Here is a 15,834-nt window from a genome sequence, read left to right as displayed (position 1 = left end):
TGGGCACTGCTGAAAATAGCCAGGGCCAAGAACAAGGGGTAGAGAAATGTAAGCAAAATGAAATGGAAAAACAAAATTCAAATAGAAAGAAGGAATTCTAGAAGTGGGAGATAACAAGGTGACATAATTGGTATTCCTGAAGACTTCAGTATATGGCAGTGGTGACATTTCAAAACAGCAATAATGCCAATAATAAATAGTGTTAGAAAAGGAGCTAGCCACCTGGAAAAACAAAATGCAGATTATTAATGTGGTGGCTTGAACTGTGTCCCCCCAGAAAGGTATGTTGAAGCCCTAATCCCTGGTACCTGGGAGGCTGACCTTATTTGGAAATAGGGTTTTTCAGATGTGAACACGATGAGGTAATCAGGCCCTAATCCAGCATGACTGGTATCCTTCCAAGAAGAGGAAAATGCCTGTGAAGACAGACAGATACCGAGGGAGGATGCCCTGTGATGACAGAGGCAGATGCAGCTACCAGCCAAGGAATGCCACAGTCTGATGGTCACCACTGGAAGCTAGCAGGAGGCAAGGAAGGATTTCTCCTCTACAGGTTTCAGAGGAAAGCATGGCCGGCTGACACCTTCATTTTGGACTTCTAGCCTTCAGAACTCTGAGACAATAAATGCCCATTGCTTTAAGCCACCCAGTTTGTTGTAATTTGTTGCAGCAACTCTAGGAACCTGATGCAACTAGTTATACCAAAACAAATTCCATGAAAATGTCTCAATTTCACTTACATTTAAGGAAATGCAAATCCAACCAACAATATGATACAATTTCTCACCTATAGATCAAGAGTTTTTTTTGTTTTTTGTTTTTTTTAATTTATTTATTTTTGGCTGTGTTGGGTCTTCGTTTCTGTGCGAGGGCTTTCTCTAGTTGCGGCAGGTGGGGGCCACTCTTCATCGCGGTGCGTGGGCCTCTCACTATCGCGGCCTCTCTTGTTGCGGAGCACAGGCTCCAGATGCGCAGGCTCAGTAGTTGTGGCTCACAGGCCTAGTTGCTCCGCGGCATGCGGGATCTTCCCGGACCAGGGCTCGAACCCGTGTCCCCCACACTGGCAGGCGGACTCTCAACCACTGCGCCACCAGGAAAGCCCAGATCAAGAGTTTTATAGTGCACAATGTTAGCAAGAATATGCAGTCACAGGTATCTTCCCCATCACAGGTATCATCTTAATTGGTCTGACCCCTTTCAATCTCCACACAGCACGAGGCATGACCTGAAAATATAAATCTAACTACTCACTCCTATCCTTAAATCTCTTCCGCGGAAAACCTCAATGTCAGGCCAATCTGATATTGAGATACTGGCTCATCTCATGCCAACTACTCCTGGTCACTGTGTGCTCTGGCTGAGAATAAAACAAATTCTTTCCCGTCGAAACTGCACCCCACCCCCATCATCTCACACTTACTTGTTTCCTTTATAGTATTTACCACAAGCAGTTTCTTGTTTATTGTCTGTCTCCAGGGGAGTACGGATCCTATCTATCTTGATCATTGTTTTATCTTCAGCATGCAACATGCTCCTGGAACTTATAGGGGGTGGTTAAATATTTGATGAATGAAAAAATAAAGGAATGAATGAATGAATTCCTTTAGCCCACCTCTACTCTCTCAGAAAATGGTTTTACATTCTACTTACAGAGAAAATCCAGGCTATGAGATGTGCAAAACTTTAAATCACCTGCCATCCATTACCATTTTTTCCTATTTATATACTTTGTTTCACTTCTCTTATTTCCTTGTGACTTTCAAAAACTGAGGTGGGGGGGAGTATTAAATATAGCAAGATGTCATCTAGTTAAAAATGGGCCATATCCCCATGACCCAACATAAAATAATCTTTCCCTTCATGTGGGAAACTTCACATAATCTAGATATAAATAGCAATTTTTATTCCAGGAAAATATGATTGAACGGTACCTACTCCAACCAAGACAGGGTTTTTTTCTCACTGTTAGAGAAGTTACAAAATACATGGGGTTGACTTAGAATTGGAGATTTCAGTATAAATTTATGGATTATGGGAGATAAAAGGGGGGATGATGTATGTACACACACTTTTCCTAGCTCCGTCTGCTGAGAGAGCTTAGAAGCAATGGCACCCAGATGTTGGCTTATAAATACCGTCCTTCTTAACTAAAAGGACCCAGGGCTCCTTGGAGGAAAAGCTGACTCCAGAGCTTGGACAGGGAAAATAGAAGATGAAACTGGAATAGCATGTTGAGCCAGAAAGTAGGGAAGTACTCAAGGAACAATGGGGACATGTCAAAAGGCCAGAGCAGCCAGCTTGAATGGGCTCCTGGCCACATCTAGGACCACATGAGCATTAAAATAAGTAATGTTAGGAACATTATAATCCTTTGGATAAAATAAGAATCTCTTGAGTCCACACCAATGTAAAAAAGAAATAAATAAGAGAAGGAAAAGCCCTTCTTTAGAGTGGAATGCCACGTAGGAAATACAGAAGGAATGATGTTAGAAAATGATCCACGTATGCTAAACAAGGGGTTGAAAGTGTGACTAGGAAGATGATATTTACACAGATTCAAAGGATCTCCCCACAAATCACTTATTAATTACAAAAGGGAAAGATAAAATTTTTAGTGGAGAAACCTTATAACCACTTAAACCAACTGATCAAAATTAGTATCACCAATATTGAAACAAACGAACGCATGTGCCTGTGGTGGTTAATCTGATAGGTCAAGTTGACCGGGCCACGGGGTGCCCAGACATTTGGTCAGACATTATTCTGGGTGTGTCTGTGAGGGTCATTTTAGTTGAGATTACATTAGAATCAGTAGACTGAGCAAAGCAGAGTGCCCTCCCCAGTGTGCGAGCCTCATCCAACCATCGAAGGCCTGATTAGAATAAACGGGTAAGAAGGCATCCTTTCTGCCCGGCTGTCTTTGAGCCGGGACATAGGTCTCCTGCCTTAGTTCACACTCAGATTAGAATTTACACCATCGGCTGTCTTGGGTCTCCTGCTTGCCGACTGCAGGTCTTGGACTTCACAGTGTCCAAAATTATGTAAGCCAGAAGCTGTTTACACACACACACACACTCTCTCTCTCTCTCTCTTATCCTGTTGGTTCTGCTTCTCTGGGTAACCAAAACTAACACAGATTTTGGTACCAAGAGTGGTTCCAGGGCTTCCCTGGTGGCGCAGTGGTTAAGAATCCGCCTGCCAATGCAGGGGACACGGGTTCGAGCCCTGGTCCGGGAAGATCCCACGTGCCGCGGAGCAACTAGGCCCGTGCGGGACAACTACTGAGCCTGAGCTCTAGAGCCCGTGAGCCGCAACTACTGAGCCCATGTGCCACAAGTACTGAAGCCCGCGTGCCTAGAGCCCGTGCTCCGCAACAAGAGAAGCCATGACAATGTGAAGCCCACACACCGCAACAAAGAGCAGCCCCCGCTCACCACAACTAGAGAAAGTCTGTGCGCAGCAACAAGGACCCAACTTACCCAGAAATTAATTAATTAATTAATTAATTATTTTAAAAAAAGAGTGGTTCCAGAGGAACAGAATTTTAAGGATGAGTTTTTTTTTCCCCCCACATCTTTCTTGGAGTATAACTGTTTTACAATGTTGTGTTACTTTCTGCTGCATAACAAAGTCAGTCAGCTATATGTATACATATGTCCCCATATCCCCTCCCTCTTGAGTCTCCCTCCCACCCTCCCTATCTCACCCCTCTAGGTTGTCATAAAGCACCAAGCTGATCTCCTACGTGGCTGCTTCCCACTAACTAACTAATTTACATCTGGTAGTGTATATATGTCCATGCCACTCTCTCCGTTTGTCCCAGCTTACCCTTCCCCCTCCCCATATCCTCAAGTCCATTCTCTACGTCTGCATCTTTATTCCTGTCCTGCCACTAGGTTCATCAGTACTGCTTTTTTAGATTCCATATATATGTATTAGCATACAGTATCTGTTTTTCTGACTTAGTTCACTCTGTATGACGGACTCTAGGTCCATTCACCTCACAACAAATAACTCAATTTCATTCCTTTTTATGGCTGAGTAATATTCCATTGTATATATGTGCCACATCTTCTTTATCCATTCATCTACTGATGGACATTTACATTACTTCCATGTCCTGGCTATTGTAAACAGTGCTGCAATGAACATTGTGGTACATGTCTCTTTTTGAATTATGGTTTTCTCAGGGTATGTGCCCAGTAGTGGGATGGCTGGGTCGTATGGTAGTTCTCTTTTTAGTTTTTTAAGGAACCTCCATACTGTTCTCCATAGTGGCTGTATCAAATTTACATTCCCACCAACAGTGCAGCAAGGTTCCTGTTTCAGGATGAGTTTTCTGAACTGGTTCTGGGGGTTCTGGAATTGGCTCTCTAATATGATTAGATTCACAGCCACTAATGACTCTATTTCTAGTAGTAAAGAGAGCACTGATAGTCCATGGTGTGATCTGGCCATAGAGATACATCAATATCTCCATCGCGGGGACTTCCCTGGCGGTCCAATGGTTAGGACTCCAGACTTTCACTGCAGGGGGCACGGGTTCGACCCCTGGTCAGGAAACTAAGATCCCACATGCCGTGAGGCGTGGCCAAAATGTACATAAATATATAAAAATAAACTCGCCTAAAAAAAAAATCTCCAATGGATACTCCTAATCAACCTTTGTAAGAAACAAAGAGCTGGGTGACTGTATATATTTTCAAACATTCTTGGAAAAGTAACAAGTATAGGAAGTTGGCTGGGAGGTCCTAATGTCCCTGGACAAAGTGGTGAATGAAAAGGATGCCCTCAGGGATTCGAATTCCCAGCTCAAGAGCCATGAAATGACCTGAAAGCTTCTATGTGTGCCCTGAAGGAGAGTTGTGTCTCCTGTAGCCTCAGGGCTGAGAACCCAGAGAAAGACAGTTCCTCCTGGTAGAAGGCAGTGAGGACATGGCCATCACTTCTGTGGTGTCTGTCCCAAACACACAACCCGAATCCAATCAGGAGGAAACACAAAACAACCCTCAATTGAAGGATAGTCTACAAAATAAGTGGAAAACTTCACAGTCAAGAAAACAGACAGGGGCTTCCCTGGTGGCGCAGTGGCTGAGAGTCTGCCTGCTGATGCAGGGAACACGGGTTCGTGCCCCGGTCCGGGAAGATCCCACATGCCGTGGAGCGGCTGGGCCCGTGAGCCACGGCCGCTGAGCCTGTGCGTCCGGAGCCTGTGCTCCGCAACGGGAGAGGTCACAACGGTGAGAGGCCCGCGTACCGCAAAAAAAAAAAAAAAAAAAAGAAAACAGACAAATGCTGAATAACAATCCAGATTAGAAGAGATACAACAGGAACTCCCTGGCGGTCCAGTGGTTAGGACTCCATTTCCTTCACTGCTGAGGGCATGGGTTCGATCCCTGGTTGGGGAACTAGGAACCCACAAGCCACGCAGGGTGGCCGAAAGAGAAAAAAAAAAAGAGAGAGAGATAACAACTAAGTGCAAGGTATACTCTTAGGAAGTTTCCTGCAGTATTCTTGAAATTTTTCTGTAAATTTGAAATTATATCAAAATTGAAAGTTGCTAATAAAAATCCAACTTCCATGCTTCCTTATATAGTAGGTTTAAATTTTATTTATTACTTTTGAATAGGCAATACAGACTCTTAGTAAAAGATTCAAAAGATATCAATGAATAGGTAGTGAAAAGTATTTCTCTCATCTCTGCCACAGCTTCCCTCATCAGAGGTAACCACTGCCACTGGTTTCCTGTGAATTCTTCTAGAAATAGTTTAGGCATACACACACATATGCATTCAGGTAGTTTTTTCCATGGATGACTTTTGTCTCTCTAATTAAAAAAATATATATCTTGGCAATGGCTTCATGTAAGTAAATACAGAAAAGCCTCATTTTTAATGCCTGTATAGTACTTCATTTCATGGGTGAATATACAATAAAATATTTAATTATTACCAATCATTTGTTACTATGAACAATGCAACTATATATATAATGGCATATATTTCTTTGTGCATATGTGTATATACACTTGTAGAAAACATTTCTAGAATTGAAATTGGTAATTCAGAGGATTATCCGCAATTTAAATTTATGAATTATTGCCAGATTATTTTCCAAAGAAGTTGCAGCAATTTATACTTACAATCTATGAGATTTCTGTTTCCTGGGTGTGCGTTTTTTCAACCAATGATGCTGGCCTATTTCAAAAGGACAGCCTATATTGCAGTTTTATTTTCAAAGTACACAAAACTTTGATCCCTTTCTTTACTGGTGTACCAAACTTATGCAACACTCATTAGCTTACTGCCAACTTTAATACGGCTCAGCTCACCTTCCCCAATTCGTAGGGGAGAATCTCTCCCAAGGGTGAAGGCATCTTGTTTCTGCTTCTGGCAAAATCATGGTCTCTATGTGATGGAGTCAATTCGTTTTTTTTTTTTTTTTTTTGCGGTACGTGGGCCTCTCACTGTTGTGGCCTCTCCCGTTGCGGAGCACAGACTCCGGACGCGCAGGCTCAGTGGCCATGGCTCACGGGCCCAGCCGCTCCGTGGCATGTGGGATCTTCCGGGACTGGGGCACGAACCCATGTCCCCTGCATCGGCAGGCGGACTCTCAACAACTGCGCCACCAGGGAAGCCCCAGGAGTCAATTCGTTTTATCCCCTTTGTTACGGTATGTTCCTGAGATGGGCAGGGACTATGTTGGAAAGATTAAGAGCTTTAGAGTTATACGGCCCTGGAGCCCTGGGTTTGAATCCTGTTCTGCTAGTTGCTGATTGTGTGTGTTCATAAACATGTGAGTTACTAATAAGTGCCATGTGCCAGGCACTAGGCCAGGAGCCTGAGTTACAAAGAATAAGGCATGGCATTGTACTAAAAGGTTTACATAAACAGACAAGGCCATGTGGTAAGCATAATGAAAGAGAGTTTAAAAATTACATAATTTAAAAAATCATTCCCTTCTTCCCTCCCTCCCTCCCTCCTTCTCTTTCTCTCTCTCTCTCTCTCACACACACACACACAGATACACACATACATTCTGTTTCAGAAAAGATTTAAGGCAACAACAAGATAGAAAGGATGGTATGGAAGCTTAGAGAAAAGATACTTAATCCATCTCTAGCAGTGGGAAGGTTCAAAGAAGGCATCCTAAAAATTAAATTACTTGACATTTAAGCTATTTATGTGATTATACAACCTCCATATAGGAAATTCTAGGCACCTCTTGGTTTACACTGCCTTACAAGCATCTGAGATAGGATGGATGCTCTGTGTTCACTTTTTATTAACACACTGCAGCCTTGGAAGAGAAGGCCTGAGCAGATACCACCTCAGCTCACCAGTGCAGCACACAGGCCTGCCTGGACCTTCACAGCAGACACAAGGGTGCATTAAGAAAGCATGCTCTGGAACCTGACGGTGGTTCAGCCCACACCAGCTCTATGATTACGGGCAAGTGATCTTACCTCTCTGCTAGAGAGGGTCTTTCTTCATCTGAAAGGTGGGACAATGCTAGTATCTACCTCACCTCCCAGGACCGTGATAAGACATGAGACACTCCACCATGGACCCCGAGGCACACTACTGGCACGTGGTGCAGAAGCCCAGGTCCTATTTTTACCGTGAGCGGCACTGCCAGCCCTCTGAATGGCAGGAAGTATCTTTCCCCCACTCAGGTCCCATTGTCCCGCTTGCTGCATCTGTGCTGTGCTGCGTTTATCCTCAGGCAAGGGTCACTTTTGTTAGTGGGATGAATCGTGATCCAGCTAGGCATCATGGACAGAAAGCGTTCTTCTAGGACGGACCCTCTTAAGCCAAAACCCCTCCATAAAAACGTTTAGGCTTTTCACAGGATATAGGAAACTAGCTGGGGCCACTGGCGGTGGTTTTATAGACTTCCCGAGTTCATCTCTTGGTTTTCTTCTCCAGAGCAACATCTCTTCACGTGAGCAACACCAAAGGCAGTCAACCAGAAAGTGTGGTCTGGAGACGCCTGGCTGAATTATTCATTCATTCATTCATTCATTCATGTCCTTCCTCCCTTCCCTTCCCGACCCTTCCCTGCCTATGGAAATAATTTATTTTTGATAGATACCTTTTAAGATGATGATTGCTTTTTCAAAACACAGTTCTATTATATAGTAAGGCATTCCTTGTAGAGAAATAGTAACTTTAAATGCTCTTACTGCTGTCTTTAATTTTATTTGCATTCATTCATTCATTCAGTAAATCATTATTAGTGCCCATGTTCTAAGCACTGTGCTGGGAGCCATGGGTGGAGGAACAAACAGGCAGACTTGTCCCCGCCCCAGTGCAGGGTAACGAGAAGGACAGCACTCAACAGGGGTGTGGGGAAGAGGCAACAGAATGTACACTGCATGGGTGGAGGGGAGAACACGTGCCCGAGGAATCCAGAGCGGGACAGTGTGACCACAGCAGAGAGAGCAAGGGGACAGTGATGTCAGGGGCGTGAGGGGAGAGGCTAGAGTATGCAAGCCCTGCAGGCACATCGTAGGGGTTTGGGGCTTTATCTCAAGGGCAGGGTTGTAAGTACTGATCACATTTGCTTTTTTGCAAGCCCCCTCTGACCACGGGGTGGGAAAGATTGAGTGCCTGGTGGTGGAGCAGTGAGGATGCTTCTGCATTAACCCCAGGAAGGGATGACCAGGGCTTTGGTCGGGACAAAGGAGTGGAGAGACGGAGCAGCAGACAGGCTGATGCAGAACTGACGAGACAGGATGACTTAGACTGGATGTGAGAGGTGAGAAAGAGGGAGGGGTCGAGCCTTCGCACATCCACAGCTGAGCAGACCACCATGCTGCTTGTGAACGAGAACAGGGACAGCGGAGGAGGAGCAGAATCTTAGGAGGTGACCGGGATTTAGACAGGCTAATTCCTGAGGGACAGCCAACTGAAGATGTTCCTCTTCTTTCTCTTACAATCTAATTAACGCTGATCCCTTGGACACAAAGGGAACAACACAGAGGGTGGGGGAGTATTAAGAAAACAGAGAGAGGGGACTTCCCTGGTGGTCCAGTGGTAAAGAATCCGCCTTGCAATGCAGGGGAGGCGGGTTTGATCCCTGGTCAGGGAACTAAGATCCCACATGCCGCGGGGCAACTAAGCCCGTGCACCGCAACTACAGAGTCCATGCGCTCTGGAGCCTGCGTGTTACAACCAGAGAGAACCCCGAGCGCTGCAACGAAAGATCCCGCGTGCTGCAATTAAGATCAGACGCAGCTGTACACCTGAAACTAACACAACACTGTAAACTGACTATACTTCAATAAAATTTTAAAAATAAAAATTAAATTAAAAAAAAAGAAAGAAAACAGAGAGGGCAGCCAGAAATCCTTACCTGTCACGGTGGGCAAACATTGCCAGGGGACCACATGCTCTACTGCCCAATTTAAAATCAAGAAAAAGATTTTAAAGAGATAGTAGATATCTGGGTTCTATTTTAAATTTTTCACTAACTGAATTTGGTCATGTCAAGTTACTCAATGATTCTCCTTTCTTGGTATAAGAAAACACTAGAAACAATCCAACACCCACTTCCATAAATGCTATCTCCTAAGGTCCCAGGCAATTTGGTTAAAAATTAAAATACAATGACTAGCTCTCAGTACACTGTCTAAATCTCTTGCTTATGAAAGACACTTTCACCAAAGATCACAACTCATTCACCTGGCAAAAGGAAACAGAGCATTTTAAGGTATAGTTCAATGAAAACAAGATAAGTCTTGAGGATATAAAACATAATCTGTCAAATACAGCAGTTGGGTTGACATCTGTAGATGGACTGCTTTTCAGTTTGTGTTGGGTGCCTGGAAAGGTTCAAATTTCAAGTCAGTAAGCATCATGAGAAGGATACTGCCCACTCACGGGGCACTCAGCCAACCAGCCACTTTACAATAGGTGAGTCTCTACTACTACTGGTGTCAGGACATGTCCACACAGGGTAGAGAGTCACTGTTAGGTTTGGAGCACCTGCACCCTCAACACACTGTTGAAAATGAATCTGAAATGGCCACATTTTGATCTTTCAAGGAAAGCTGCTCTTCCCATGAGATCATAAAAGGTCTGTAAGCTTACCAAACCCACACCATGGAACTCACATCATCTGTTTTGGTCATCTGCCACCCTGTAGCTTTTAGATAGTATTTAAATATTTAATTGACTGATGTTCCTCAAATCCTAGTGGAGGAAATACAAAGATGTGTGAACTGAACCACAGTAAAGTCGCTATAAGAGACTATAAGAGTCCACAGAAACTAGAGACCCTCAGACCAAGAGAAAGGATGCTCAGATATTCAAATAATATTAGTAAAAACAAAAACCGTAAAATCAGTAAAAACGAAAAACAAAACAAAAAACTCCCATAATAAAGATGTTATGGGGCTTCCCTGGAGGTGAGTGGTTGAGAATCTGCCTGCCAATGCAGGGGACACAGGTTCGACCCCTGGTCTGGGAAGATCCCACATGCCACGGAGCATCTGGGCCCGTGAGCCACAATTACCGAGCCTGCGCGTCTGGAGCCTGTGCTCCGCCACAAGAGAGGCCGTGATAGTGAGAGGCCCGCACACCGCGATGAAGAGCGGCCCCCGCTTGCCGCAACTAGAGGAAGCCCTCGCGCAGAAACAAAGACCCAACACAGCCATAAATAAATAAATAAAAATTGAAAAAAAAAGATGTTATGTATCTTACAATGTCAGGGTATGACTACATCACAATAGTATTATTTAGCTATGAGATGCTGAGTGCATCTCAGGCATGAAGATCTAGACCAAAGATAAAAGGGAAACTGTCTAGGACTTCCCTGGTGGCACAGTGGTTAAGACACCATGCTCCCAATGCAGGGGGCCCAGGTTCAATCCCTGGTCAGGGAACTGGATCCCACATGCATGCTGTAACTGAGTGCGCATGCCACAACTTAGGAGCCCGCCGGCTGCAACTAAGATCCACCACAACGAAATAAATAAAATAAATATTTTTTAAAAAGGAAACTGTCCTAGGGCTTCCCTGGTGGCGCAGTGGTTGAGAGTCCGCCTGCCGATGCAGGGGACACGGGTTCGTGCCCCTATCCCGGAAGATCCCACATGCCGCGCAGCGGCTGGGCCCGCGAGCCATGGCCGCGGAGCCTGTGTGTCCGGAGCCTGTGCTCCGCAACGGGAGAGGCCACAGCAGTGAGAGGCCCGCGTACAGCAAAAAAAAAAAAAAAAAAAAAAAGGAAACTGTCCTATTAACGACATGACAATATTTTCTCTTCCAACCGACAAGTAACAAATATAATTTATCCAACACAGGGCTCAACTGTTACATATTTATTCCTTTATATCCACTTCATTTAAAAATGATTTTTGATTACAGTAACATTTGTCTACCTGGCATGCCTAGGGAAGTAGTTAACTCCATTTTGCCTTAACCAAGGAGTTAGCCTATTTATAAACCCAACACTGATCAGGAAAATGAGTCAGAAAACTGTTTGGTAGGCATGCCCAATTACATAAATGGATAACAACTGTGCATTTTGAATAATACTATAAACCACTTAAACTACAGTACTGGACACTCCTAAAAAACACATACATAAATCCCAAAGATGTCTGAGGACTGAAACTAAATAGGATAAACTTAGGATTCTTTTATTTTTTTTGAATGTTTAGTTATTAAGCAGCTTTTAAATTTTTTTAATTTAATTTTTATTTTATATTGGAGTATAGTTGATTTACAATGTTGTTAGTTTCAGGTGTACAGCAAACTGATTCCGTTATACATATACATATACACATATCCATTCTTTTTCAGATTTTTTTCTCATATAGGTTATTACAGAATACTGAGTAGAGTTCCCTGTGCTATACAGTAGGTCCTTGTTGGTTATCTGTTTTATATATAGTAAACTTAGGATTCTTATCCCACCCCACCTTCAAATTTATACTGGTAGGAAGCCCCTCTACCTTACCTGTACCCAGGTATCCTGCTCCCTGGGCTCCCTGGGAGACAGGAAAGCTAACAGGCATACCCTGTCACTTTTTCACAACTATGCCTAATTTAGTAAATGACAGAACACCTAATCAATATACTGTATCACTTTTCAAAAACTATAGTTCCTTACCCCGGTTTTCATAACATGTGAAGGCTTTGCTATTCAGTCTTGCGTCAACCAGGTAGGTAGCTTTTGGGTATAAGCTGGGTGGTAGCTGTGTGGCAGGTGACACTGAAGAGAAATAAATGGCTCTGTAGCCAAGTGAATGAATTATTTCCTTTGTAAATACAGATGTTTTTTGTTTTAAATACACCTGTTTATTGAACTTAAACACCTGCATTAAGTCAATAAACAAAGTCACACTAAACATATTTATTGTGCGCCTGTTGTATCAAGAACTGCGTTAGATATTTTTCATGTATGTTGCTAATCATATGTTTTTAAATATTAACAGAAAACCTTCCCAAACCTTCTGTTGATGTCACATGCCCAGTTACAGGTAAGAAGAAAATCACCAGTATATTTAAAACAATCTCCTAACCATTATCTCTCCTTAGAGAAATGTGAACCACAAAGCAAAGCTTTCATTGGCCTGGGAGGGAGATCTGTTTCTACTACAGAGGGGTTTCATAAGAGTAAGGAAACTGGAAATTTGCCCAGATGCTCCTAAGTTATGTGTTCAGCTATTGTTTCTGTTGGGGTGAATTAATAGCTGCCACTGAGCAGAGGATTTTAAAACCAGCAAAAATATTTACTGAATGAACGGCCAGAAACTTTGTCGCCTGGCTCTCTCCTTGGCTTTCCTTGTCAGAAGTCTGCAACATCTATTAAGGTCACATCTCCTCATGTAAAGCTTTTAATATGTTGCATTATCTTCATACTTGTTAGAGTTGGCCTTCTCTCTTGGCTTGCGGTTTTTTGTTTTGTTTTTTTTAAACAACCTTTTTTGTGTCCAAGGTAGAGTGAAGGGTTAACTTCCTTTCCCCTGTCAGTGGTGTAGGATACATGTCATTTTGGTAGCCTGACTCTGGGGCTGGGGACAGTAACCTCAGAGGAAGGAGGGAGGTTAAGTTGGCACACTTACTGTCCCTGTTGGAAGTGTCTGGGGCATACAGAACTTTCACAGTGCTAATCTGCTAATACTGCAACTCCCCCGATGCCAACAAGCTTTAAAAGGAAATTAAGAATGTCACATGGCATCTCCAAGTGAAATAGCGAGAGCTGCTCACTAGGGTCCCTCAATAATAGCTGTTCATTTGGGGATAAAGTTATTACGGTAAGGAGAAGTGAGCTGACTTTGGAAGGGGTGGAGAAGATATAAACGTCAAAAGACATCAACTCTTACTGCTCTGCAAAGTGTTTTCATCTTTACATGATATTTGAGATGTTGCATTTTACAGCTTTATTCCTAAATTGTCATCAAGTTCCCTAAGAAACCATGAGTCAGATTTCTTTTAAATTTATTTTTACTCATTCCTAGCATGCTGCCATGGGACCCAAGGGAATTTTTATTAAGGGAGGAGGGACCTGGCAGCATAAGAGATTCATTATTAGAATTGGAAAGTATTAAATGGGCCCATATTCAAATGATAAAAATCAACACATTCTGAAGCCACACAGACATGGATAATCAACGACTCTGCTTGAGCCAATCGGTCCTTTCCCACTTGTGAAAATAACCAAGTGCTGTCTACACTCAGGAGCAGCAGACATCAGGAAGTGAACTAAGAGAGGAAGAATGTGGTGGCAAAGAAGAGAGTAAAAAACTAAAAACAGATCAAATACATCAGGAAATGGAAAAAACAAATAATTTTCCCTATTTTTTCTTAGTTCCTAAAGCAGAAGAAATCTTTTTTATTATTGCTAAGATCAAACTGAGAAAGGAATTTATGTGAGTAGACTGGTGGCCAATGTAAGACAAATACTATAATATTTATTTTTCCTTTTAAGTGTCCTCCTGCAACCGGGCCAATAGGAAAAGCTCTAGCTGCCCTCAGAAAGCAGCTGTCCCTGAAGTTCAGCCTTGCTCATGGAAGCTGCACACAGTGTCTCTAAACGTCTGTTAACGTCACACTTCAAGAAGGAAAAGAAAAGCTAAGCCTACTTATAAACAGCATTATTTCCAAAACTTTAACTGAAATAACTTCCATTGTCCTCTATAAGAACTGAAACTATGTGATTGAATAACGAAAAATATTAATCCTCTCATTTTCTAATTTCAGGAAATACGCTGTCTTGAGTTTTTGCTTATAAGTCATCTAAGTTTAAAAAGTCAAGGGTTTGGCCAGCATGGCTAGTGTGCTTGGCAGAGCCAGGACCGAGGACTCGGCTGGCTCGGTGTGAGGGGTGAGGCCAGGAGAAGGATTCCACCAGTGCAGCTGGGGTGTCCAACAGGGTAGGGGCCGCACGGTGGGGAAATCAGTTACATACGGGAGGATTAAGGAAATAAGTAAATATGTTGAGGACGATGGGAGCCAGGCTTCTCACTTCTGCAGGAGGAAATTACACATACGGAAGCGAGACGGCGAAAATAAACCCAGGGGGTTAGACTAAAACGGGAGGTACTAGGATGAAGTCCTGATATTTAACATAAACAGACAAAAGAAATAGAAACCCACGTATGTATATGTGTGTATGCGTGTTCCCCCTCAAATTGTGCTGAGCAAGCCTGGAAGCAATGATACACTGGCAGCAACAACTGGACCCATTACCCAGATCTTGGTTTTTAAAAGCCACACACCACGAACAGGAACCAAGGCTTTTGGAAGAAATGGCTGAATCCATCAGCCGGCCAGGGAAAGCACTAGATGGACCTGGAATCAGTATTACTGAGCCAGGGAGTAAGGAAGTTCTCCAAGAATGACAGGGACATGTCAAAAGGATACTGCTGCCAGCAGAAAGAGGCTTCCACTACCCAAATCTGGGACAAATCGTCTGGTTTATTTGGGAAAGTAAGGAGAATGCATTTGGTTGTTGACGATTTGTCTTTGTTCTCTGTTGCGGCTGTATGCACTACAGCTGGTATCCTTACCAGCCTTCTAGGCGACACATACTGCTGATGAGGCCAAAGTGTGGGACTAAACTGGCACAAATTCATCACCACAAATGAACACATAGCTCAAACCTGTGCCCTCTTGACAACATGGTTGCTTGTTTAAAATATGTAAGATGTAGATGTCTACCCATCAGAAATATGGATACACTTTGCTAATAAGGTCCTTCTTTGGATACACAGAAGCCTGCATTTATTAATATTTGTGCTTTGAATGCTTTCTTATGTCAGGGTACCAACAATTAGATGCAGAGACAAATTGTTTCGTTTGCTAATACATACAAAAAAATCTTTTTTCTAAGTTTTATTCTGCATATCAACTAGAAGAAAAAATTTTTCTTTTCTGGAAGATAACTTGTAAGACATGGTATCAATTAGGTTGGCCTTAAATGTTTCCGTTCCCTAAGCTCAGACTGAAAGATTAATCACTTAGGGAAGAAAAAAATCTTTCTCACTGACAATCTGTGGCTGAGAGTTAGCTTTGACATTTAAAAATAATTTTCATATTGAAATAATTTCAAACTTAAAAGTTGTAGGAAGAGCATTAAGAAACTCAAATATCCTTCACTCAGATGATTCTCCAATTGTTAGCATGTTTTCAGATTTGTCTTATTCTCACATAAATGTGTGTGTAAATATCCATATACACACAATATTTGTTTATACAGATTATAATAATCTATTTCTGAGATCAACCAATTTATTTCAACCACAGATTTATACATAATTATTCAAATGACACATAAGTCAAGTTAGGAAAGGTAACTGATGGTGCTGGTAAAGCTGAAGGTTTT

At 42.8% G+C, this 15,834-nt stretch overlaps 1 protein-coding gene across 4 annotated transcripts in view; it reads right to left on the bottom strand.

Moving 5' to 3' along the window:
* MYO1D (myosin ID) overlaps nt 1-15,834 on the bottom strand; it is a 347,920-nt gene that overhangs the window by 254,636 nt on the left and 77,450 nt on the right. The gene's annotated exons all lie outside the window — the stretch shown is intronic.

The sequence above is a fragment of the Mesoplodon bidens genome (assembly GCF_964165515.1).
Source record: "Mesoplodon bidens genome assembly, chromosome: 19".
In the NCBI taxonomy this organism is placed as follows: domain Eukaryota; kingdom Metazoa; phylum Chordata; class Mammalia; order Artiodactyla; family Ziphiidae; genus Mesoplodon; species Mesoplodon bidens.
Note: the sequence above shows the minus strand (reverse complement) of the source record. Positions and strands in the feature narration are given on the sequence as shown.